General features: G+C 42.3%; 1 long non-coding RNA gene across 1 annotated transcript in view; it reads right to left on the bottom strand.

Moving 5' to 3' along the window:
* Positions 1-25,393, bottom strand: part of LOC136394896 (uncharacterized) — a 292,059-nt gene that overhangs the window by 256,531 nt on the left and 10,135 nt on the right. The window lies entirely within an intron of this gene.

Raw genomic sequence — 25,393 nt, 5'->3', positions numbered from 1 at the left:
ATTTTTCCACGATTGGTGGAAGGGGGATTTCTTAAAAAGAAGCCTACAAAACAAACAAACAAACAAAAACAACAACAACAACAAAAAGAATCCATAGGGGCCTAATCCGATTTTCCCCAAGCACATTGCTCAGATACAAATGCTCCAGAGACTTTTGTATGATGTTGGCTCAGTTCTCGTGTTATTTGTGTCCCAAACACATTCCTCATTATTCTTAAAATGTGATGCTCAAGCTAAACTAGGAGGCTAACATATTGATATAAAGAACACCTGAATCGCCACAGCAGGTCTGATTTTACAGAGGGACAGAAGGGGCCATGAGGCATAGAAAAACAAACTCAGCTGGACCCGATGATTGGTAGGTGACTTGAATCTGAATGAGGTCAAGGGAATGATGCTACAGGAGTATAAGGAATGACATCACTTTCAGAGGTTTTCTCTGTAAAAGGCCACATCAGTTTAGTCCATATTCTATAGCAGGGGTCCCCAAACTTTTTACACAGGGGGCCAGTTCACTGTCCCTCAGACCATTGGAGGGCCGGACTATAAAAAATACTATGAACAAATCCCTATGCACACTGCACATATCTTATTTTAAAGTAAAAAAACAAAACGGGAACAAATATAACATTTAAAATAAAGAACAAGTAAATTTAAATCAACAAACTGACCAGTATTTCAATGGGAACTATGCTCCTCTCACTGAACACCAATGAAAGAGGTGCCCTTTCCAGAAGTGCGGTGGGGCCGGATAAATGGCCTCAGGGGGCCGCATGTGGCCCGCGGGCCATAGTTTGGGGACCCCTGTTCTATAGTGTTTAGAATGAAACAAAGTTATTGGGAATTTAAAACTGTAGCCCTGATTGGTTGGCTCAGGGTAGATCCCTCACTCCACTCAGCTACCCAAAGAGAAATGAATCAAGTGGCTAAAACTGTCATAAAACATTGTCCAGGGTTGATTCCAAGATAGGTGCACAGTAGGTGGAAGATACACTCACCTCCTTCCTAGTGCCAAACTGATGTACAGCTCAATGACAGAGCAATAAACCTGAATGACCAACTGAAGGACCACTGAACAGCAGTATTAGAATCAAGGATTTTCAGAAGCCACATAGCCAGAGACTTGTAAGTGGGCACAGATGTGGAAAGGGCTGGCCCCTGCACTCTTGTGCAGCAGGTGAGAAGCCAGAGGGATTTCTCAGCTGCAAAACTCCCTCCCCCAGGAGCGTAGGTTCTCAACCCCATGTCTGGATCTCCAACCCAGAGCACTAGGGCTTGGAAGAGGAAGCTGCATAGCATCTAGCAGTGAAAATCAGCAGGGACTTTGCCTGCCTGGGAGAGAAGGAGGTCTGCTGGCAACCCAGGTGCTCTCTTAAAGGGCCAACACAGGGGAGCTTGTGCTCGGGCACTCACCAGGGGCTCCAGTAGAAGAAAGGCAAGTCACAGCATACAGGAGTCATGAAGAGAAAATCTGGGAAGTGTGGCCCCAAGGAGAGAGCTGGAGGGTCAGCTACTGAGGTCCCTGTCCTGAGTCCCTATCCTACACTGCCCTCATGTGCGATCCTCGCAGGGCTAAGTGCTCCTGTTCTTACAGCCCAGCCTGGGGAGAGCACTAACCCAGACCTCCAAGTACAGGTGACACCACCGAGCCAACCTCGAGTCCTGCAGGAAGGTCTGCTGGCCGCATCTAATGGGACCTTTGGTGTGCGCACTTTTTCTCAAGAAGCCTGAGACACAGACTCAGACAGTCACTGAACTGTGTCGCTTTGGAACAGGGGCCAGTCTTACCCTCCTCTTCCAGGCTTGGCTGGCACTGCCCCCAATGTGACAGTTTTGATTTGTCCTCCTGGGTCACAGTGACCCTGACACGATGAGTTCTGAGGAAGGGAGTGTTGCTCAGAGCTGGGACCTCTGGAGCATGTTTTCCTCAGACCATCTTGTCTGGCATTCAGACAGGCACTGGGTTGTGAGGCTGACTATGGAGGGGAGGGGCGCAAAGTGTGTGCCACCCTCCTGCAACCTCAGCTGCCCCCCCATGGGAGACTGTTTTAATCTGTCCTCCCAAGTCCCTAGGGCCCCACCCTGCTGAGCTCAGCCCCCAGAAGGACCAGAGCGCTGCACACAGCTGGGATCTTTGGTGTGCTACCCCCTGGAGCCTCTAGTTGGGGACTCAGGTGCTGGGTTGTGGGGCACTGAGCAGGGGAACCATCCTTCCCCACCCTGAGAGTGCCACCAGCACCACCGCCACCAATGGGAGACTCCCTTGCCCTGCCCTCCCAACCTACTGTGGTCCCCCAACCCCTGCTGAGCTTGCTCCTAAAGAGGGCCAGATGGCTACACCAACCGGAACCTGCAGTGAGCTGCTTCTGTGTGAACTAGGATCAAAGACTCCGGCAGAGACGGAGCTGTATGGCTCTGGAATAGAGGCCACTTTCCCACACTGAGTGCCTGACCACACTGCCCCCAGCAGGCACCCACTAGCCACATACTCCTAGTCCGGTCACTCTACCCTACCAGGCTCACACCGTGTGGAAGAGACTGTGGTTGTACCCAGGCTGGGTCCACTCTAGTCTTTCTCTGGAAAAAGAACAGACAATCTCAGGGGGTGGCAGAGTAGGTAACAGGAGGAGGCAGACCTCAGGGAGCCTTGGCATGTTATTGAATTGCCCCTTGCTGAGAGCCGGAGGAAGCCAAACTTTGTGCATAGCTTGGCACTCCCACACACACCCAGTCTCAGAAGATGCATCCACAGACACTGAGTAGTGAGGTGGCTCCAGACAGGTAGCCCAAGGCTGGTTACAGGCAATCTCTGACAGCTACCTAGCACCAGAACTCTCCCAAATGGATCCAGAAATAACACAAACCATAGTGAGCTTCAGACCACACCAGAGCTTGACCCAGCTAGCCACAGAATTGGCATACCCAAACGGGGATTTCAACAGGCACCAGACCCTGTTGGGAACACGTCTGCCTCTGGGGACAGCATCTGCACATTGATTCATACACTGTGATCAAGGTCTATCCTTGTAGCTGGCCGGCCTGAGAGTTACTTCCACCCCATAAATGGGCCAACAGCACTCAAGACTCAACTACAACAGGAGGGCACACATAACCTGTGCAAGAAGCATTCCTGAAGCATCTGGCTCAGGTGATCTAAAGGCTTGCACCACTGAGCCCCACAAGACAGTATAAAGGCATTATAACAAGTTTGATGGTCACAGACAAACACAAAAACAGGCAGAGGAGACAAAGAAATAAATATGCCCTGAGAAGCCCCCTTCCCCCCATCCCGCCAAAAAAAAAAAAAACCAAAACAACAACAACCAAAAAAACACTAAGTAAGATGGAGGTAGAGTTCACAACAGTGGTTAAGCAGATGCTCAAGGACCTTAGGGGAAAAATGGATGGTCTCTCTGTAAACCTAAAGAGATAGTAAGTATAAAAAGAACATAGAAACCATGAAAAAAACCCAGTCAGAAATGAAGAATATACTCGCTAGAATCAACAGAAAATAGCAGGTTAGATGAAGCAGAAGATCAAATCAGTGATTTAGAGAACAAGATAACAGAAAATACCCAAGCTGAGCAACAATAACAAAGTTAAAAAAGGAACAGTCTAAGGGACCTCTGGAACAACACCAAGCATAAAAACATCCACATCATAAGGGAAAAGAGAGTGAGCAAATGATAGAGAACCTTTTTGAAGAAATAATGACTGAAAACTCGCCTAGTCTGGGGAAGGAAAGAGATACACAAGTCCAGGAAGCACAGGGAGTCCCAAACAAGAACTGATAGAGGCACACATCAAAACACATCCTAATTAAAATGGCAAAGTTTTAAGATAAAGAGAGAATCTTAAGAGCAGCAAGAGAAAGTTATCTATATGGGACCTCCCATAAGGTTTTCAAAGCTGATTTCTCAACAGAAACACTTCAAGCCAGAAGAGATTGACATGAAATATTCAAAGTGATAAAAAGCAAGGACCTACAATCAAGACCACTCTGTTCAGCAAGGCTGTCATTTAAAATGGTGAAATAAAAGAGCTTCCCAGACCAAAAAGAAAAAAAAAAAGCTAAAGGAGTTCATTACCACCAGACCAATACTACAAGAAATGATAAAAGTCCTTCTTTAAGAAGAAAGAAATAAACAAAGAGGAATATAGGTATAAAAAATAAAATGGCAATAAATAAGTACCTATAAATCTTAATGTTTTCAACAGCATGAATGGACCTGCAGATTATGCTAAGTGAAATAAGCAAGTCAGAGAAAAACAAATACCACATTATTCACTTATGTGGAATCTAATAAACAAAATAAACAACAAAATAGAAATAGTCTTAAAGATACATAGACCATACCAACAGCTGTCATATGGAAGGAAGTTGGGGCTGGGTGAAAGAGGGGAAGGAATTAAAAAAAAAAAAGAATGGACATAGACAGCCAAATGGTGATCACCAGAGGGAAAGGGGCGTGGATGGAGGTGGAAGAGGGCAGAGGGGGTAAATGGTGGTGGAAAGAGACTTGAATTCAGGTGGTGAGGCACAATGTAGTGTACAGATGATGATACACAGTAGTGCACTTGAACCCTCTATGGTTTTATAAAGCAATGTACCCCAAAAAATTCAATTTCAAAAATCATTCATTGTATTGATGTCAGTTCTATTTCAGACAGATGAATGACTTTCATCAGTGCAGTATTCATAGATGATGATTAATGAAAACTAGTATTAAGTGTATTTAGAATGACATACTGGCCATATTAGAGGATGGAAGTAGAGAGAATAGGGTTTGCCTCCCACACAGGGTAAGAGCAGAAGATAGAAAACATGCTCACAAGACTGAAACACAAGAAAGAGAAAATTTAATATTCAATAATTCAATTCCATAAATATGAAATGAGAGATTCCTCTTCTATGCCACCAAGCATTATGCATTATGTGTCCATGCAAGTGATCTGTACACAGTCCCAGGCAGTGTTACCATTCAGATTCCTGGGCTCTGCCCCAGACATTCCAATTCAGTAGCTCTGGCATGGAACCCAAGGTTGTACATTTCCAACAAGCTGTAAATGATGCCAATACTGCTGGTTCCAAGGCTATACTCTGGCTAACAAGGATACAGAGACACTACTTTTCTAATATTTTTATAAGTAAATGAGAGCAAAATGATGTATCAGATATACTCCTAACTATCTATGCATGTATATATGTATGTCTATATATAAATTTAAAAAGATCTGGATGTGACTTAAAACTACAATGCAAAGAGGCAGACTGCAAAGGCTGTTTTCAAAAATGCAAGATTTGCCTTTCCTGGCCGGTTGGCTCCAGCGGTAGAGCATCAGCCCAGCGTGTGGAAGTCCCGGATTTGATTCCTGGTCAGAGACCGCAGGAGAAGTGCCCATCTGCTTCTCCACCTTTCCCCCACTCCTTTATCTCTCTCTCTTTCCCTCCTGCAGCTAAGGCTCCATTGGAGCAAAGATGGCTCTATGGCCTCCGCCTCAGGTGCTAGAAAGGCTCCAATTGCAGTGCAGCAACAAAGGGGCCGAGCACTGCCCCTGGTGGGCATGCCAGGTGGATCCCAGTCAGGCGCATGCAGGAGTCTGTCTGTCTGCCTCCCCCTCGCTTCTCACTTTGGAAAAATACCAAAAAAAAAAAAAAAAGACGACCCAGTAGCTTACTATATGCAGATCCCATCAAATATATAGAATTCTTTTAATAAAACTCGGATGCCAGAAGCCTATCTTGCAAGTTTTTTCGCAAGAAACAACCCCAGTAAACAAATCAGATACCGTGTAATAAGACCAAAAGTATTTTCCCAAAAACAGAAAGAAAACTACCCAAGCAATAGGACCCTGATTGGAAAGACATAATACAAAGATAACAGAACTATTTTTAAGGTTCATTATATGACCAGGGGCACAGCAAAATACAGTGTAATAGGCCCTGGCCGGTTGGCTCAGTGGTAGAGCGTCGGCCTAGCGTGCGGAGGACCCGGGTTCGATTCCCGGCCAGGGCACACAGGAGAAGCGCCCATTTGCTTCTCCACCCCTCCGCCGCGCTTTCCTCTCTGTCTCTCTCTTCCCCTCCCGCAGCCAAGGCTCCATTGGAGCAAAGATGGCCCGGGCGCTGGGGATGGCTCCTTGGCCTCTGCCTCAGGCGCTAGAGTGGCTCTGGTCGCAATATGGCGACGCCCAGGATGGGCAGAGCATTGCCCCCTGGTGGGCAGAGCGTCGCCCCTGGTGGGCGTGCCGGGTGGATCCCGGTCAGGCGCATGCGGGAGTCTGTCTGACTGTCTCTCCCCGTTTCCAGCTTCAGAAAAATGAAAAAAAAAAAAAAATACACTGTAATAGGAAGATTTCATACTGATTACATGAAATCAAAATCCCTGTTCAAAGGCAGCAACATTAAAAAAAATGTGGCGTAGTTTATACAATGAATTTCACTGTTCAGTCTGGGAATATTGCAAAATACATTGCAGGCACAGCTGGGAAAACTCAGTGATACTGTGTCCAGATCTCAGCTATTAGGTTATAAAAATATTTTCACATTTCCTGCAGATGTCTAGAGCCCTTTCTTTGCTCTTAATTTTAATTCAGAACTCATTATAGACAGCTGTTTGTTCTGATAGAAAATAATTGCTCTTTTTCCAGACTCAGCTGCAGGCAGGCTGACTTCCTTACCCTTATAGAGTATATGACATACAAACACAGGCAGGGGGAAAAATTAACCAATTAACCAAATATGTGTGCCTAAAATCATTCATTGAGAGCGCTGATCAAGTAATGTATCTAACTGCAACATAGGTCAAAGGAAATTATAGTGCTTATAGTTTACAGTATTAAATATAATTATATTGAAATATTCATAAGCATTCAAATATATAGATGATGAGCACCTGACAATTTACCCTTTTATTAACAAAACTTTCAGAAAAACTGCATTTGAGTAATCAACAGGGCATTTAATCTACCGAAGAATCAACTCAAGGATTTCTATCTGACACACTCTTCTAGATATATAATCTGAGATGCCTGCCATAACTGACTTCAGCCAGGAGGAACGTAACATAATGTGGGATCATTTTGCTGTGCAGATAATCTTTTCTCTGGAGGAGAGATGTTCTGGGGATGCACCAAGTCTTTTTCTGTGCAATCCAATCACTGTTGTGAGCGGCTTTCTCTAACTTTCCCGGAAGGAGAATACACATTTGCTGAAGTCAAAGCTATTTCCTCTGGAAGATTCTCTTCAAAGGCAATGCCTCATTTTAGCAACTCCCCAAGAGATGCAGGAACAGCTTGATAATGCTCATTCTATCAAATGCCTTGGCAGCCTCGCTCACTGAGTCTGCACCGATTCTGGGACCCCAAGCTGCCTTTCTTAGTTGACGGGAACCCCCAAAGAGGGTTAAACCAAGGGCTGGATTCAACAGAAACCATCTAGTAGCAAATATACTGCCTTTGAGAAGAGCAATAGCTTGTTTTATTTCCTCTCTGTTCTGGAGATGGAGGAAATGTGGTGATCTGGGCTGAGCAAACTGCTCCTTAGAAAGGAACCCATTCAAGGAAAATGAGCTTTTTCTTAACACCAGGGACTCTCTATGGTGCTTCCCTTTCTGGAAGCACTAAATGCTTCTCTTTGAAGACTTAATCTACCTCATATAGGGAGGATGATATTGGGAAAGAGAAGTTATTGCTGTGATAACTCTCAGGTATGCAGCCTACATTTCCATTAACACCGGACAAAATGCTAATTAGAATACAAGCTCCAGACTCAACATTCATAAGGCCTTATATAATGAAAGTAAAGTATCCTAAGGGGCTTGGGGCCCACAAAATCTGGCCCATAGCCAGTATTCTCCCAGCCTCTCCTCCAACCAAGTAACAATGGAAACAATTTTTTTTTACCTATACAGTACAGATTATACTATCTATTTAGAATTCTTGTCTGGCTTTGCTCCCGGTATTGTTTTGGAAAGTGTCACTTTCTCTCAAGGTTCATTATTCATCAAATATGTATTGAGTGGCTAATCCGTGTGTGGCACAGATCCAGGAGCAAGGGATGCAATGGTAAACTCCTAGACACCATTTCTGAACTCTTTTCTCTAGTGGTTGGACATTACAGACCAGGGAAGAAATTCCATTTTTGCCCATGGAATAGTCACCATACTTTTAAAAGCACCCCTGCCCCACTTTTTCTCGAAGTTTCCATTTTTACTTATTAAAATAATTTAAATATTAAAGTATTGACTGAGTTGATGAAATGAACTATGTATTTTTTTTCACATAAGTAGGACAGGGAAAGTAGTCTCTGATATATTTGTTTTATGAGTCCGTTTGGCAAATGGTAAGAGTATGGCTCTCTAGGTTCAGAAGCTGTCTCTTCACCTGCAAGCCGTGTGATGTTAGGTCACTCATGTATCCTCCCTGAGCTCCAGTGTTCTCATCCGTAACATGGAAACACATTGCTCCAGGTCGCTATAAGGCTATTGCTGGTGAAATGCCTTTTATTAATAGTTTCTTAATAAATATTAATTTTCTTACTCTCCTTTTTCCTATGAATTGAGGACGTAGACTTGAGTATTTTACTACAGTTGGCTTAATGGCAGAGTAGATATGCAGACTTCATATTCTTGCATGGTTCATATTAAAGATATACTAATGAATTTGTGAAACTAATATTCCATTTTATTTCCTGGTTTCTCCCTTCTCAGAAAAATAAAAATCTACAATTGAATCAGATTTTAGATTTGGAAGTGACTGAGAGATGAGCTAATCCAGTGATTCACAAAGTACAGCCACAAAACCAGCACCATATCCTTATCTTATGCTATCTTTACTGACCTCCATTTAACCATTTTAACAACCCAGAATTTTCCTTTCATGGAAAAGCCCCAGTCTGCCGCTAACTGCACCAGCTCTGCTCAAGGCTAGCAGGCTATTCTGTAGGAGGACTACTTTCATTTGTGGTGTCACAGTATTCATTCCAAAAAAGAAAACACCCCCTCAAAAAAACCCAGCAGTAATTTCAGTTAAGTAATTTAATTAAGTATTAAATAAACTGTTAAGTTATGCTTACAAAATAAAAGAGTGTTGTTTCTGAAAAAGCAAAGTTAACTGTTTTGGGAAAACTTACTAAAAGTGATTTTGACCCATCACCACCCAAAAAAGTATTGTTGAATTTCTGCAAATAAATGGAAAATAATTTATAAAAACCTAGAAGGATTCCAAACTTATTTCAAAACCATTAAATTCATTCTCTATATTAAATGCATTCAATCTTCTAACCTTAGGTGACAAAGAACATTTCTTAATCCTAAACTGAAAAACAAGTTAGTTAATATAATATACACTTACATATTTGAAGTTAATATCATGTAATTTTGTAGGGTTTTTTGCATGAACTGAAGTTTTTTCTTTCTTTCTTTCTTTCTTTCTTTCTTTCTTTCTTTCTTTCTTTCTTTCTTTCTTTCTTTCTCTCTCTCTTTCTTTTTTTTTAATTAAGAGTCAGGGAGGCAGAGAGACAGACTCCTGCATGTGCTCTGACCAGGATCCATCCTGCAAACCCCCTTACAGGGTAACACTCTACCCATCTATGACCGTTGCTCAGCAGCTGAGCTATTTTAGCACCTGAAGTGAGGTCAGGGAGCCATTCTCAATGCCTGGGCCAACTGGCTCAAACCATGACAACTGTGAGAGGGGAAGCAAGGGATAGAGAGAGAAAAGGAGAGGGAGGGGTGGAGGAGCAGATGATCACTTCTCCTGTGTGCCCTGACCAAGAATCAAACCTGGGACATCCACACGCTGAGTCGACAGTCAACCACTGAACCAACTGGCCAGGGCCTGAAGTTTTCTTTAAATGATTGTTTTAACTAAATACACATATCAAGGTTTCTGTTGAATGGTCTTGACTATTTTAGATATCTTTGTACATGTTGCTGTAAGCTTTTTGATGGAGAGCATACTGTTTTATCTTCATACTTCATAGCATGAAGCTCTGTATTTTCGTTTCAATACATATTTATTATTTATTTATATACTGTACTGTATTGAGTGTTACTGATTGGTTAACCAATTACACTTGGTAGTTCATAGTACTGTTTTATCATGGTGAGTCAAATGATCTTTTATGATAGCACTTCCTAGAGGCCTTTGAGAAGTTCCAATGGTGGAGAAAGTGGGAGAGTTCCCTGTTTAAATAAGTTTCGGAATTTCCCTTTTGGAGTTTCACAATGGAATTGAGTATTTTATAGGGTTGAGGAACTCTGTTGGAAAGCAGCTGAGCTTAGTTTAACCCATACCTATTTGACTATTTAAAATAAACCCAATGTCACTCAGGACTCCAGGGTCCCCCACAATATTGAGCTTTCCACATGTTTTGAGTGACTGACGTTCCTATGTTCAAACCATAATTTTATTTCCATAAACTCATACTTCTTGCCGAAACCAGAGTGGATATGAAAATCATCTGTAGGATTATATATGCTGATGTTTACTTAAGAAATGGCCGATACATACATCTGTAAAATTACCATTTTATTTTTTTATTTCATTGAGAGGAGGGGAGGCAAAGAGACAGACTCCTGCATGTGCTCCAACCAGGATCTACCTGGCAAGCCCCTTAGGGAGTGATGCTCTGCCCATCTGGGGCTGTTGTTTCATTGCTCATCAACGGAGCCATTTTTTTAGCACCTTAAGCAGAGGTCAGGGAGCCATCCTGGGCACCTGAGGCCAACTCGCTCAAACCAATCAAGCCATGGCTGCAGGAAGAGGGGAGAGAGAGACAGACGGGGAGAGAGAGAAGGGGTAGGGGTAGAGAAGCAGGTGGTCACTTCTCCTGTGTGCCCTGACCAGGAATTAAACCCAGGACATCCACACACTGGGCCAACACTCTTACCACTGAGCCAACCAGCCAGGCTCTCATTTTTTTCTAAATCATGTAGTTAAACATTACTGAATCCATCTCTACTTTCAAAGATGAAAAGAAAAAAAGCTTCATTCAGCCTGGGGAATGTGAAGCACCAGATATTAAATAACTGTGGAGGGGCCTAGGATAAATTGAGACTTAACAAAAACAAAACTGAATATAAAAATAAAAGTGCTCAATTAAAACAAACAAACAAACAAAAAACATGTGTGCAAGCCCAAATTTGCTAAGGACAGTTTTGGGAACAAGCTCTCCAGAGAAGGAGGTCAAACTTAACGCTGTAAGGCTTTAGACTTAGGACAGCAGTGTAAGTTACAGGTTACAGTGGCATAGGGGATACAGTCTGGCAATACTTGACCTGGAGCAGAGAAAGTGCTAGGTCCATGGAAATGGAACAATTACCTGGCTGTCCAGGTTATTAAAATCTCAGATGATGAATGCAGTTATGTAATGGGTTTCTTTCAAAAAACAGAAAATGAACTGTTTAGTAAATACTGCCTGAAATGCTGATAACTGAAGCTGGGTGATGGGTGCTCGGGGTTGTATATATTCTATTTTGGGGTATGCTTGAAAATGCCCAAGTTCAAAGTTTAGGAAAAGCAACTTCATTTTTCCCTAGAAGACAAAGCTTTTTGCACCCCAAATATCTGTCCGTAAGGGAGAGAAAAACAAAGATGTTGTTCAGAATCATGAACCTAGTTTCAACAGCTAGAATTGGATGCTGAGTTTCTTGTTATAGCCAAACTGTAATATGATGAAGCTTTAAAAAGGAACTGTAGACATTAGTGATAATTGCAGAACAGCTACTTGCTAAGATTGTCTATATGGAAACATAAGCAGAGAATTTAGCAAAAGGTGTGGTGACCACCTTAGAAATTGTATCTTTATACATTATGTATGCCACAAAGTTTCACTCAAAAATGACTTCCATGCAGAATTATCTCATATTTTTAAATGTGTTTATTCCTAAACCTTTAGGAAATATAAACACAACAACAAAGGCATACATACATAACTCTTATAATTGGCTACATTCCCAGAGCTTCTTACTGAATTCTGGAAAAGGTTTTGCTAAGCTTGTGGCTTTACTCTTGTGCCCTACAAACCACTATGGTTGAGTTTAATTGAACCAAGATAACGAGTGAATTTCAGGTTGTAGCACATTAGAGAAAACAGACTGAAGCCAGGTCAATCATTTCCAGATGCACAAGAGAGATGAAATGTTAACTTTAGGTTATAAAGGATTTTTGTGGTTTGCAACATAATTGGTTATGGTTTTTCAAACATAAGTGGAGAGCATGAGTCCAGACTGAGCAAGACTCTCTGCCCAATTGATGAGAATTAAAATTGGGTGAAGGTTGACAGAGTGAAACTTAAAAAAAAAATTTTCATAATCTTTGACCCTCTTTACCTATTTCTTTCCTGTACTCTCCCCACCCCCAACACACACACTTCTGGCAACCACCAAATTGTTTTCTGTATTGTTAAGCTTGTTTTTTTAAAAAAAATGTTTTTGGAGTCTACATATAAGAGAAATCATAAAGTATTTGTCTTATTCTATATAGAATGATCACCTGTGAACTGAGTTGGGACTGAATTTGAAGGCAAAGAAAATTTCTTATTATACATTCCATAAAACCAGAATTTCTAATTATCGTCCTCATCGGCAATAAGCATTTACTCTACCAACTTTTATAAATTTTTCCCTGTAGAGAAAATGACTTTGCAAATAACCACGTTATTTTTCACTTTCCTAAGGAAACGTCAGGCAAGTGATTTGCACAAGATCTCCTAGTTTTATGAAAGTCCAATATCTCTTATATTTCTGTATACACAATTTCTATTTCTTAGTCTAAAAGTCGAATATGTACTAAAAGTCACAATTCAGTTTTCTTATTAGCACACTTACAATAAAAGCATTGAGATCCAGGAACCTCACTTATTGCTTTACATTTTAAAATTTTCTACTATGCATAACTACTTTAGGAAGAGATTGCTTTTCACTAGGTTTCTAGGACACGTGCGAAACACGCCTCATATGTTGAGATAATCCATGGCAGATCCTCCTCTGTCCACATTAAAATCTAACAATCCTGGCTTTTTTTATTTTAATTTTTTTTTGTAATTTATCATTTTTAACGTGTTGATTTCTTTTATTATTAACTTTAATGCAGTGAAATTGATAAATCAGGGTACATATGTTCAGAGAAAACATCTCCAGATTATTTTGACATTTAATTATGCTGCATACCCCTCACTCAAAGTCAAATCGTCCTCCATCACCTTCTATCTAGTTTTCTTTGTGCCCCGCCCCTCCCCCCATCCCCTCCCTCTCCTTCCTCGCCCCCTCCCCACCCCTCCTCCCCACTCCCTGTTACCATCACATTCTTGTCCATGTCTCTCAGTCTCATTTTTATGTCCCATCTATGCATGGGTTCATATAGTTCTTAGTTTTTTCTGATTTACTTATTTCACTCCGTATAATGTTATCAAGGTCCATCCATGTTATTCTAAATGATCCGATGTCATCATTTCTTATGGCTGAGGTGTATTCCATAGTATATATGTACCAAAGCTTTTTAATCCACTCGTCCTCTGACGGACACTTGGGCTGTTTCCAGATCTTCGCTATTGTGAACAATGCTGCCATAAACATGGGGTGCATTTCTCCTTTTGGAACAGTTCTATGGTGTTCTTAGGGTATATTCCTAAAAGTGGGATAGCTGGGTCAAAAGGCAATCCTGGCTCTTGATAAAGTTTAGAGTCCTGTCACTGTGACCTACTGACATTGCATCTTTTGTATATTTATCCTCTATTCAATCTGAACTTAGTCTCAAAGGATAGCATAATAAAAAACCCAGCATTACTAAATAATCTATATTCAGGCAACAGATCCAATCTCAGTAAAGGTCCTGCATCAGTCACAAGAGGGAACTCGGATCACTTAGCCCTGCTCTTTATAGGCAGAGGACACAGCAGGGAGGTGAAAAATTGCAGAGAACAAAAGTCATCCCAGCTTGCATTCCTTCCATACAAATCTGTGGGTAGTTATTGACCCAAAACAACAACAACAAAACAAACAAAGGAAATCAAGAAACCAAGTGACAATGGCAATAGATTGTCATATGCCATACATTTATAAAGAAACCTGTATTTGGGGTTACCCTTGGGGTTTGCTCTTCTTATCCAGTCCTGTGAAGGAAATTCACACGGTACCTAGCTGAGCTAATCAGAGCGCAGTAGTGAGATGCATTGAGCAGATAGATCTAAGGGGACTTTGCAGACTCATCAGTTTGAGATTCGGGCCGGAAGAAAGCTTTGATACGATTGCATGGAAGTCCAGTGGTCAGCATATGCTTCAGACTTTGTTCTCCCTTCCTCCCCACTCCCAGGTATGTTCTGTATCCCAAAAGAGCCTTTTCCTTTGTTTAATTTATCACCATGTATTTTGTTGTTAGCACAGGCACTGTTTATATGTGTGTGCTTTAAATTCAAAAGCCATTCTATTCTGATTCTGGTGTTGCGTCATACATTTCTACAACAAGACATTCTCTCAGCAGCTGTACTGACTTTACAAACGCAAATGAACCTTATTAATGGTATTCCTTAAGGCAAAGGGTTTAAAAATAGTTGCTAAACATTTGTTTATTTATATGAAAATTTTCAGAGTTTTTCACAGCTAGATTTAGGTCGTATAACAAACACTGCGAGTGTGTGAGAAAAATAGAAGTGATTCCAGCATATGGCATGGTCAGAAGGGTTTGCAAATGCAAGAAATAGCACAAATCTAAATCAAGAAATCTGAATGGCTAGAACTGTACCCCATCCACAGCAGAAAGAAGGTCATTATGTGAAGAAATATAGAGGCAGATTCTTATCTTTATCAAGCATGCTACACAAAATGGGGCTCTGACACACAAGTTGCTATTGGACAATATACCACACAGTTTTTATTTCGGTTCCAGCAGAAAAACAATATTGACAGATTTCTTTCTCTCTGCTTCTAACTTTATTCAATAGAATAGGTAACAACAGCATCTGCTGCGCTTGGCTGGAGCCTGAGATGAGGAAATTGTGGAGGATGAGCCTCCCAGGCGTACGGTCACCTAAAAGCTCATGCAGCGGCTAATGGCACAGCCAGGCGAGAGCACCAGTGGGAGCGAAGCACAGCAGGGCTGCCAGCACAACAGGCAAGTCACCTTCAGTAGCCTGCTGTGGTTTCCACCACCGCAGCTCTAGTATAGTTCCAGCCACCCCCACAGAGCAAGAAGGAGCCCATCTCTGACATTCTCTCCTCCTTCCTCTGGGTCACATGACCATTCTCTGCTGCCCCAGCCTAACCAACCGCTTGGGGGTCGGGCTCGTCCAGGTTGCACCCTGGCTACTTGTCAGCCCTTCTGACAACCAGTCTCCAAGATCTGTGATACTTAATTGGCTCTAATGTATCAAAATTACCTACTCTGACAACCTTAGTATCAAACACGATGTCTCCTGTCATTACACTGGTGCTTTTTGATTACTTTCCTATTTTACCTAGTAAATGTTAAGGGACACTTTAATAAAATTAAGGTGAACAAAATTAAAAGGACCATAATGTAGTGGGAACCATATTCGACCAGCAGTCTAAAGGCTTGAGGCCAGCAGGAGCCCACGGGAAATCTATAGATCTTGTTGAACTTCATTTCATTTTTTTATTTCTAAAATTAAATGGACAGAGAGGGATGGAGACATAGAGAAGAGGAGAAGGAAGAGGACAGAAAAGAGATGGGAAAGGGGCAGCGGAGGGAGAGGGGAGACAGGAAGACTAGGAGGGAGGGAAGGAGAGAAGTAAGTGGAAGGGAGAAAGCAAGAGAGCTGTGCGGGTCTGTCCCAGGGGTGCTGGACACGTCCTTCTAGGTCTGTGGTTCACTCAGTCACTGTGAGCAAAACATACTCCTGGAGATTTGGAGTTATGAAAAATCCAGTCTATCAACCCCAATAAATCCTAAATTGCAGGAAGATCTAAAGGAAATATTCTCAAGACAGGATGAAAGGGAAGTAAAGAGTACAAGATCTCCCACCACACAAGCTGGTATTTCAGCACAAACAACTGGTTAGTAGTTATGAAACAAATTAAATTGGTTTTCCTCCGCTTTGTAAAAGTTACCTATTTCAAATATTAACAAGAAAACTATTTTGGGATGGGCGCAGGGGCTTTTGATCTTCCCATGCAGCCTCAGGAGGAGAATCCCCAGTGACTTAGACAAGCTGGTAAGAGTGGAAAGAAACTCCCCTCAGTCCAGCGACCAGGCTTCAGTAACACAGCCTTCAGGGCTGGAGTAAATAAGGGCACTATGATTTCTTGCTTCTTGCATCAAGAGTGGAGTCTGTTCATCACCCCTGCATCAGGCTAGCTCCTGCTTTGCTTTGAGGAAAGAATGTGGTGGTAGAAGTGATGATGTGTGACTTCCAAGCCTGGCTGTCAAGAGGCCTGGTCAGCTTCCCTTCTGATTCCCCAGAACCCTGAGATCTGCAGACCGAGGTGAGAGGCCTTGGGAGACAGAGACCAGCTTTCCGGCCCTTCTGGCTGACGGCACAGGCGTTCGCAGGAGAGACCCGCAGCAGACCCCTGGCCCACCCAACCCCACCACCCCATCTTAACCCATGGAGTAGGGAGACTCCACACTTCCTGGCATTTTAAGCCAGTAAATCAGGGTTAGTAACTGGAGGCAACAATGCCTAAATAATTGATATATCCTCCATTTCAAAAAGCTGCCAACTCTGAAGGCACATAGTTGTATCAGAAACTGAAATATGATTACACTAAAAAAAAAAAAGATTCAAGGTTCAAAACTAACCGAAATTAAAACAAATGGACAAAAAACAGAGAGAGCAGGCATAGCTTTTCATGAATAATCACAATTCTCATAGTCCTCTCCTTTCAAATGTTAAAGGAAATTGAAGCGAATAGCTGTTTAATCTTTAGCATCAGATTTGCAGAGCATGGTTAATCCTGCCCCACCCCCATCTATTCATCTCTTTTATGTGCCCAGATACACTGTTTAAGCAACACTGTGGATGGAGGAAAGTCTTCACTGCTGAGTGTGGGTGCACTGAAAGGTGGAGAAAGATTTGGGGGAGACTGGGAGAGGTATGGAGGGAGGTGGGATGGAAAGAGAGGAAAACAGAAAGACTGCTCAAGGCCCTTGGAAGAAGGTGTAGAAAAAAGTAAATGAAAATATCTAATAATTTCATAAGAAATTGATCTTCAGCAAAGTTTGTGATTTAAAAATAGAGTATACTACCCCAGAAATCTATACCTCCAAAAATCAAAGAGCAAAGGATTATAGGACCTGCAGACTTGGGCAGGGGGTCTGACATTATGACCCATTTTTCTTCCATTCATCTGATCTTTTATCTAAGACCTCCACTAAAAACTGAAAAGGGAGGGACTCACTAAGTCATATACCACTTACGAGCATTCCTATGGCTTATATTTTGAACTTCCAGGGTGCTGGACATTCATACCAAGCATGAAGAGAAAGCAATGTAACTGATACCCTAGCAAAAGACTGGCATTTATGAGCTCAAAGAGCATGGCCCTTAAAAGCTGCCACCTTGGGAGACTGAAGATTTATTGCCACAAGGCTGCCACGTGCAGAAATGCTGAGACTCCTGTTTGGCAGAAGTTAAGAGCCTGTGGCCTGCTCTTCTAAATTTCCTAATGGTGGCACATCTTTCCTCCTGAAGGTAGATTTATTTATGTATTTTCTTTAACGCTAAGAGACATCTGGAGTTAAGTCTTTGTACAGTTGGTGACTAAGATAGGGGATATTTTGGGTGATTTTTCAATAATGAGCCAAGTTCTCTACGTGCCTTAAAAAGTAATTCTTAAGGTAAGTAATCCTGATAGAGAAGTTCTCCAAATGTTTTTTAAAAGTATGCCACTCAAAGAAGTGTTTTTTAAGTTTAAAACTATGAGGTGGGCTCTTATTTGGATTTGCACATTCTGCCACAATCAAAAATCAGTTTTGCACTGGCCAGTTGGCTCAGCCGTAAAGTGTCGGCCCGGCATGTAGAAATCCCTGGTTCAATTCCTGGCCAGGGCACACAGGAGAAGTGCCCGTCTGCTTCTCCACCCTTCCCCTTCTCCTTTTTCTCTCTCTCTCTTTTTCCCTCCCGCAGCCAAGGCTCCATTGGAGCAAGTTGGCCCGGACACTGAGGATGGCTCCGTGGCCTCTGCCTCAGGCGCTAGAATGACTCCTTTTGCAACAGAGCGACACTCCAGATGGGCAGAGCATAGCCCCCTGGTGGGCATGCTAGGTGGATCCTGGTTGGGCGCATGTGGGACCTTCCCACTTCCCCACGTCTCACTAAAGAAAAAATACAAAAAAAGAGAAAAGAATTCAGTTTTGTTGCCATATAGCAGTGGTTCCCAAATGGGGTGATTTTGCCCCTTTGAAAACATTTTGCAATGTCTAATGATATTTTTGTTTGTCAAACTGTTGGGCAGGGAGGGGATGCTACTGGCATCTAGTGGACAGAAACCAGGGATGCTGCTAAACATCCTAAACTGCACAGGACCGCTCCCCACAACAAAAATTACATGCCCAAATGTCAATACTGCTCAGGTTGAGACATCTTGACCTATAGTAAGAATTCGTTCTAATAAGTAAATAATTTTTAATGCAATAAAATAATTATTATAGTACATATACATTATTAAAGTGTTAATTATTGTACACCCTAGCCCTGCAGCTCAGTTAGTTAGAGAGTCATCCCAATATGCCAAGATTATGGGTTCCATCTCAATCAAGGTACATACAAGAATGCTGAATGCATAAGTGGAATGGCATATGGATGCTTCTATTTCTCTCTCTCTCTCTCTCTCTCTCTAAAAGTTAATACATAAAAAAGTGTTATTTATTCTAATTTCCACTCACTTTCTTGGTTAATATACATACTATACATACATTTTTGACTCTTTAAATCACAAATTACATAGAAGTCAAAATCAAGCTCACATTTCAGAAACTGTGACAGTATTATCTGTTTATTGATAGTAATAAAGCCAATTTAAATACCACCTACTTTATGTAGGGTACAACACAATGAAAAATATAATAAATAATCATAAGCTATAAAAATAAAAACAACCAATAACTACAAACATTTATTGACTTCTATGTAGTAGTTACCTGGCTAATTACTACTTTTGACATATCATCTTATTTAATCTTTATAAACAATTCTATGAAGGTTATACTGCTATTATCCTCACTTTACTGATCAGGGAGTTGAAGGTGAATAGAGGCTAAATAATTTGTCCAAGGTCAAAGATGTGGTAAATAGTGCAGCTGGGATTTGAACTCCAGCAAGCTGATTTCACATACACAGTCTTCACTACCATGCAATGCTGACCTAAAATGGGCCTTTAGGTTTGCTAAGAGCCATCTCTGTTGTGGGCTTGGACAGTTCTTCTCTGATTTGTGTTACATAAATTAAGCAAAATAGAAAACGTTGGTATGGTATGGACAAAAAGTAGAAGACCCTGAATCATAAAACATGGGTTCTTATGCAGACTCTCTACTTACTAGTTGGGTGAGTGGTCTTCAGCAAGCCACTTAACTTTTAGTGTCTCAGTTTCCTTAACTATAGAATGAAGATGGTAATAATGCACACCAATCATTGTTGTTGTAAAGGCTGAATCAAATAAGTGATGGGAAGATACTCTGTAAATAGTTTCATTCCTATACAAAAGTGATTCAGTTGCTATTCCTGGGCATGGAATGACAAAGTGATAATTTCTCAGTAGCCCTTGAGGAGATATTTGAGGAGATATCCTTCCTTCCTTCCTTCCTTCCTTCCTTCCTTCCTTCCTTCCTTCCTTCCTCCCTCCCTCCCTCCCTCCCTCCCTCCCTCCCTCCCTCCCTCCCTCCCTCCCTCCCTCCCTCCTTTCCTTCCTTCCTTCCTTCCTTCCTTCCTTCCTTCCTTCCTTCCTTCCTTCCTTCCTTCCTTCCTTCCTTCCCTCCCTCCCTCCCTTCCCTCCCTCCCTTCCTTTCCTTCCTTCCTTCCTCCCTCCCTCCCTCCCTCCCTCCCAGCAAGCCCACTAGAGGGTAATGCTCTGCCCATCTGGGGTCATAGCTTCACTGTAACCGAAACCATTTTTTAGCACCTGAGGTGGAGGCCACAGAGCCATTATTAGTGCCTGAGGCCAACTCCCTCAAACTAATCAAGCCATGGCTGTGTGAGGAGAAGAGAGAGAGAGAGAGAGAGAGAAAGGGGAGGGGTGAGAAGCAGATGGTTGCTTCATCTGTGTGCCCTCACTGGGAATTGAACCTGGGACGTCCACATGCTGAGCCAATGCTCTACCATTGACCAACTGGCCAGAGCCGAAGGGATTTTCATGATATAGCCCTGATGTATGGCTTTCAAATGAGATAGTTTCTTGTAATGCTAGCCTCATTCTCCTCTATTGCCTTAAGATCTATAATGCTTCTTTTTCAAACAAATATTCATTTCATCAGGCACCAAAGTACTCTTCCCAGAATTCCAAACGCTTTCTTCATTTTGAAGTTTTTATTTAATACCTAGTGGGGCTATTGTGCAATTCTTTTTGATATTTCTTTTGGTTCAATTACTTTTGAACTATTTCAGTGGAATTAAGATATTTTTCTCTTATGAGATTTTGCCATACAAATACTGCAGACCTGGCATCCTGTTTTATATCACTATGTTGTTCATAAATTAAGATTTTCTTATGCAGAATTATTGGTATATAAGAACAGAACCTGGCATAACATTTCCCATATGGTATAAGTTATTTCTCCTCACTATAAAATGTTTCCATAAATAAGGACATAATTTATATATTACACCCATTTTCTTATGCAGAAATCTTCATATTTTTAGCAATCTAATATTTCAACTACAGAAATGTAGCTTCCAGGTTTAAGAAAAATGTGGGTTAATGGTTCGTACTTGTCAGCATCTCAAAACTATCACATGCTTTGGCAATACTTGTGGTCTTTGATTTGAAGAGATATTTGAATGGAACAAGAATAAAGAATGGGATTTAGAATGAATGATTAAAAATGCATTATACAATTTTCCATATCACTTTTAGCTCCTTTGGATCACAAGGTGTTTTATTTTTATGTTCAAGTACAATGCTTTCCAAAATCTTTTGACCTTCGGAAGGCTGTTTTTGTCAATACTGGGATGATATTAAGAATAAATGGTTATGTTACGAATATGATCTAAGTAGTTTCTTGGTTGTGCTTTTCCATATAAAGTCAAAAAGTATTATGAAGATTGAATCTTAGGAATCTTTCCAACCTCAAGTTGTTACTTGATTTTATTGGGCCTTGCTCAGTGGCCCACTGATGTTTACAGGGTACTATTGATCTAGAGCTGATCCAAAGTTCCTGTTCCTGCTAGTTTTGAAGACTGATTTGATTTCATGATGTGAAATATTTAAATTATCTTTAGGAAGTCTAGTTTACTCTCCTTGAAATTGTTTCATTTAGAAGACAGATTCAGGGAGATCTTGCTTTATCCCTTTTCCATATTCATTTGTAAATGAATACCTTTCTCCTATGAAGAAAATGTATCCCTTGCTCCTAAAAAAGACTAACATGTCTCAGAATTTGTATGTGGGTCAAGGGTTATAATTGACTCAGTGAAATGATAGCTTCATCCCCACTATTCATTATTAACAAGAACCACATACTTGGAGAAAAATCAATTGTCATATCCCTTTGGTTCTAGTAGCATATAAACCACAAGTTCTTCCATAAAACAACTGAAAGCATAATGCTCAAAAAAAATAGAGGAAACAAAATTTTATTTTCTAAGAGGAAGGGTGAAATAATACGGGAAAATATAATATATGACCTGTATAAAATCTAAGCTTAGTAAATAACTTGAAAGTTCTTCCCTTTCCTCTTTCAAAATCAAATTTTATAGAAAGAATAAAAAATATTGCAGGTGTATAGTCATGAATTACTTATATATGTGTGAATAGGTCATGAATCGCACATATCCAGCGGATAACCATTCAGTGAACAAATGTGTAATAAGAAACTGGGTGAACTCTGCAACAAGAATCAGAATTGGACATGAAGGTGAGTGAACAAGTTATGGCCTTTGGAACAGGCCTAAATTTATGAGCCATTTGACCTTGAGCAAATCTCCTATAACCTCCCTATGCTTAATTGCTCCTCACAAAATATATTGTTTTGTGGATAAAATGAGTGTAACAGAAAGTGTTTAGTGCTACTTAAAAAACAGTAATGGTTCAGTAATTGGTAGCTATTGTGATTATGTTAAAATGATTAAGGGGTCAAAGAGACACATGATAGCAATGACCTCTGATACAGAAAAAGTGAACAGAGCCTGGAGTGTGGCTATGTGATGAGGGGTCAGAGAGGAAGGGGTGGCTCCTTCTGATCAGGTCATCCATCAGAGCAGTCTGAAAAGTGAAATGCCCTCTACAAAGGCCAGCCAGTCATTGCCCTGGCCGGTTGGCTCAGCGGTAGAGCATTGGCCTGGTGTGCGGGGGACCCAGGTTCGATTCCCGGCCAGAGCACATAGGAGAAGCGCCCATTTGCTTCTCCTCCCCCACCCCCTCTCCTTCCTCTCTGTCTCTCTCTTCCCCTCCTGCAGCCAAGGCTGTCTTTCTCTTCCCCTCCTGCAGCCAAGGCTCCATTGGAGCAAAGATGGCCCGGGCACTGGGTATGGCTCCTTGGCCTCTGCCCCAGGCAGTAGATTGGCTCTGGTCACAGCAAAGCGACGCCTCGGAGGGGCAGAGCATCGCCCCATGGTGGGTAGAGCATCACCCCTGGTGGGCATGCCGAGTGGATCCCAGTCGGGCGCATGCGGGAGTCTGTCTGACTGTCTCTCCCCATTTCCAGCTTCAGAAAAATACAAAAAAAAAAAGAAAAAAGCCAGACAACCTGGGGCACATGACAACTTTGTCACCACTAGTGGCATCAGCTCAGGCAATTAAGCTGACCTTTCTTGACCTCTGTTTCTTTGTGTGTGTGTAAAATGGGAGATAAGGTTCCTTTGTCTGAAGATAGCTGGTGGAAAAACCAGTAACACCTATAAAACACTTACAGGAGGGCCTCCCCAGTTGAGAAGAGAGTATATCTGATGTTGATTAAGGGTTCAACACCCTTAACTATTATTATGGCTAAAAAACAGGGCACCATAGCTATACTTAATCATGGAATTGAGGACAAGTGGGAAAGGACATAAACGAGAAGTAGAAAAAGGGATTCAGAAATAGGTATAAAAAAGATAAGGACAATCAGAGGTAGATTAAGGTCGATTGAGTCCCTGGGCACAAAAGGCCCCTTAAAAAAGAGAGAAAGAGAGAGACAGGGAAAATAAAAATACATGATAACTATTGTAGGGCCAGGAACCACCATCGTCGCCATTCACATGCAGGTTCCCATTGGATTCGGGCAGACGATAAAGAAATGGCAGAGTCAGAGGATGGTGGGCCATCCTATTTATTGGTGTCTCACCAAGATAGGTAAACCACAAAAGAAGACAAGGGAAAAGCAGAAAGCCAGCTTTTCCCAGGAAGGGCAAAGGATCAGGGAAGCCCCTGCAATTGTGATAGCAGGAACTGTGTGTGCAAGCTCCTGGTCTGTCCCACTTTATAGTGTAGAAAACCAAAATCCCTTAATCCAAAATACAAACAAGGAAGTCTCTGATACAAAGTCACTTATCCAAGGCATAATTGGATTCCTCATGAGAGTGCACCACCCAGATCATACAATCAGTCAAGGATGTGGGGAAAAGCTTAGTCCCAAAACCAAACCCCAAGCTACAACGACCTGGCCTGCTTATAGCCTGTCCCCCACACCCAATATAAGTCACAAGCGAGCAAACATATATATCACATTTACAAACTTATTTGACCAACATTCCACCCCTTTTGCTCGCTTTATAATCTAAACCACAGGCATCTTCCGTGATGGTCACTGTGCAAGGAGTAGGATACATTGCATAAACAGAAATAGTACCAACTACAGCAATAGGATTAACAGATCAAAAACTATGGGCGAAATGAGAGAGCTGTCAGTGGCACCAAGAGAGGCAAATCTTTTCCCTCTGGCAGAATACAGGCCAGAGTTTTGTCTGCGGACAGCACCGTAGCTGGCACCAGAGGCCGCCCTGAGTGGGCATACCAAACCTTATTGGCCAATACACCAGCATCTGCTGGTTCTATGTGTAGTAAAATAGGAGAACTCATAATTGGCCATAAAGAAATTATAAAGGTGCCTTTCAAAATGCTGTCCCCTTGAGCACTCAAGGGATAATACACTTCTACCTTAGGTGGCCAGGTGCTGGTTGCCCAAGGAGTTAACTGGAGGTCCACCTCTAACCCCTTTCCCCATGGTGCCAACAAGGCCACCCATCTCAGATGGGGGGCCTGTACAGTCCAGGGCCAAGTCCATTGAAGCCATTGTCCTTTAAGAAGAGCTGTTGGAGCAGGCAAGAGCGCGTTGCCCTGCTGTCTGAAACCTGGCTTGAGTAAAATGTCCTTGGTGCGTATCTGCAACTGAATAGGGGCAGCTGTCCAATGCAGGAGGGCCTCTACTGGAGCTGGGCTTCCCCGTCGAGGTCGCTCATTCAAAATCCGGAGTACTGTCCATAAGCAGCGTGACCATCCAGTAAGAGAGCAGGTGCCCCCCTCCTGTCGCAGTCCCTGCTTTAAGAGTCCATTATACTGCTCAATGATACCAACAGCCTGGGGGTGGTAGGGAACATGGTACTTCCAGTCCACCCCCAGCTTTTGAGCCCATTGCCTCACCGTTGAACCAGTGAAGTGGGTACCATTGTCACTTTCAAGGACCAGTGGTCACCTGTATGCAGCACTCAGGCAGTCCAGAGCCTGTATGACTGCCCTCTGGTCAGGGTTACGAGCGGGGTAAGCAGCAAGCAGCTCGGTGGCAGTATCTACACAAGTGACTGCATACTGGTACCCTTCTGACTTTGGTAAGGGTCCAATGATGTTTATCTGCCATTGTGTCAGTGGGACATGACCCCTCTGGATCTGTCCAGGTGACACCAGTGGTCTTCGAGGGTGTTCCTTGGAACATACTGCACATTGCTCACAGGCTGCAAGTACTTCTGCATAGGACACAGGCAAGTTCGAAGCCTTAACTGTAGCCCACATAGTTTTCTGTCCTGCATGGAGCACGCACCAGTGGAGCCACTGTGCCACATCACCTGCAGGTGCAGTCTCCAACTATCGCACCCTTGCCAACGTATCTGCCTCATCATTCCCAGGATGGGCTAGAGGGACATGCCCTGTGACATGATATACTGTCACCTGCTTCTGGTATCCTATTTCCCATAAGTCCTGCCACATAGCCTGACCCCATAATGGACGGTGCATTACCATCCACTGGTTAATGTGCCCAGTAGCAATCCAAAGGGTCAATCCACGATAGACAGCCCAACTGTCAGTAC

The sequence above is a fragment of the Saccopteryx leptura genome, chromosome 2, assembly GCF_036850995.1.
Source record: "Saccopteryx leptura isolate mSacLep1 chromosome 2, mSacLep1_pri_phased_curated, whole genome shotgun sequence".
Lineage (NCBI taxonomy): Eukaryota > Metazoa > Chordata > Mammalia > Chiroptera > Emballonuridae > Saccopteryx > Saccopteryx leptura.
Note: the sequence above shows the minus strand (reverse complement) of the source record. Positions and strands in the feature narration are given on the sequence as shown.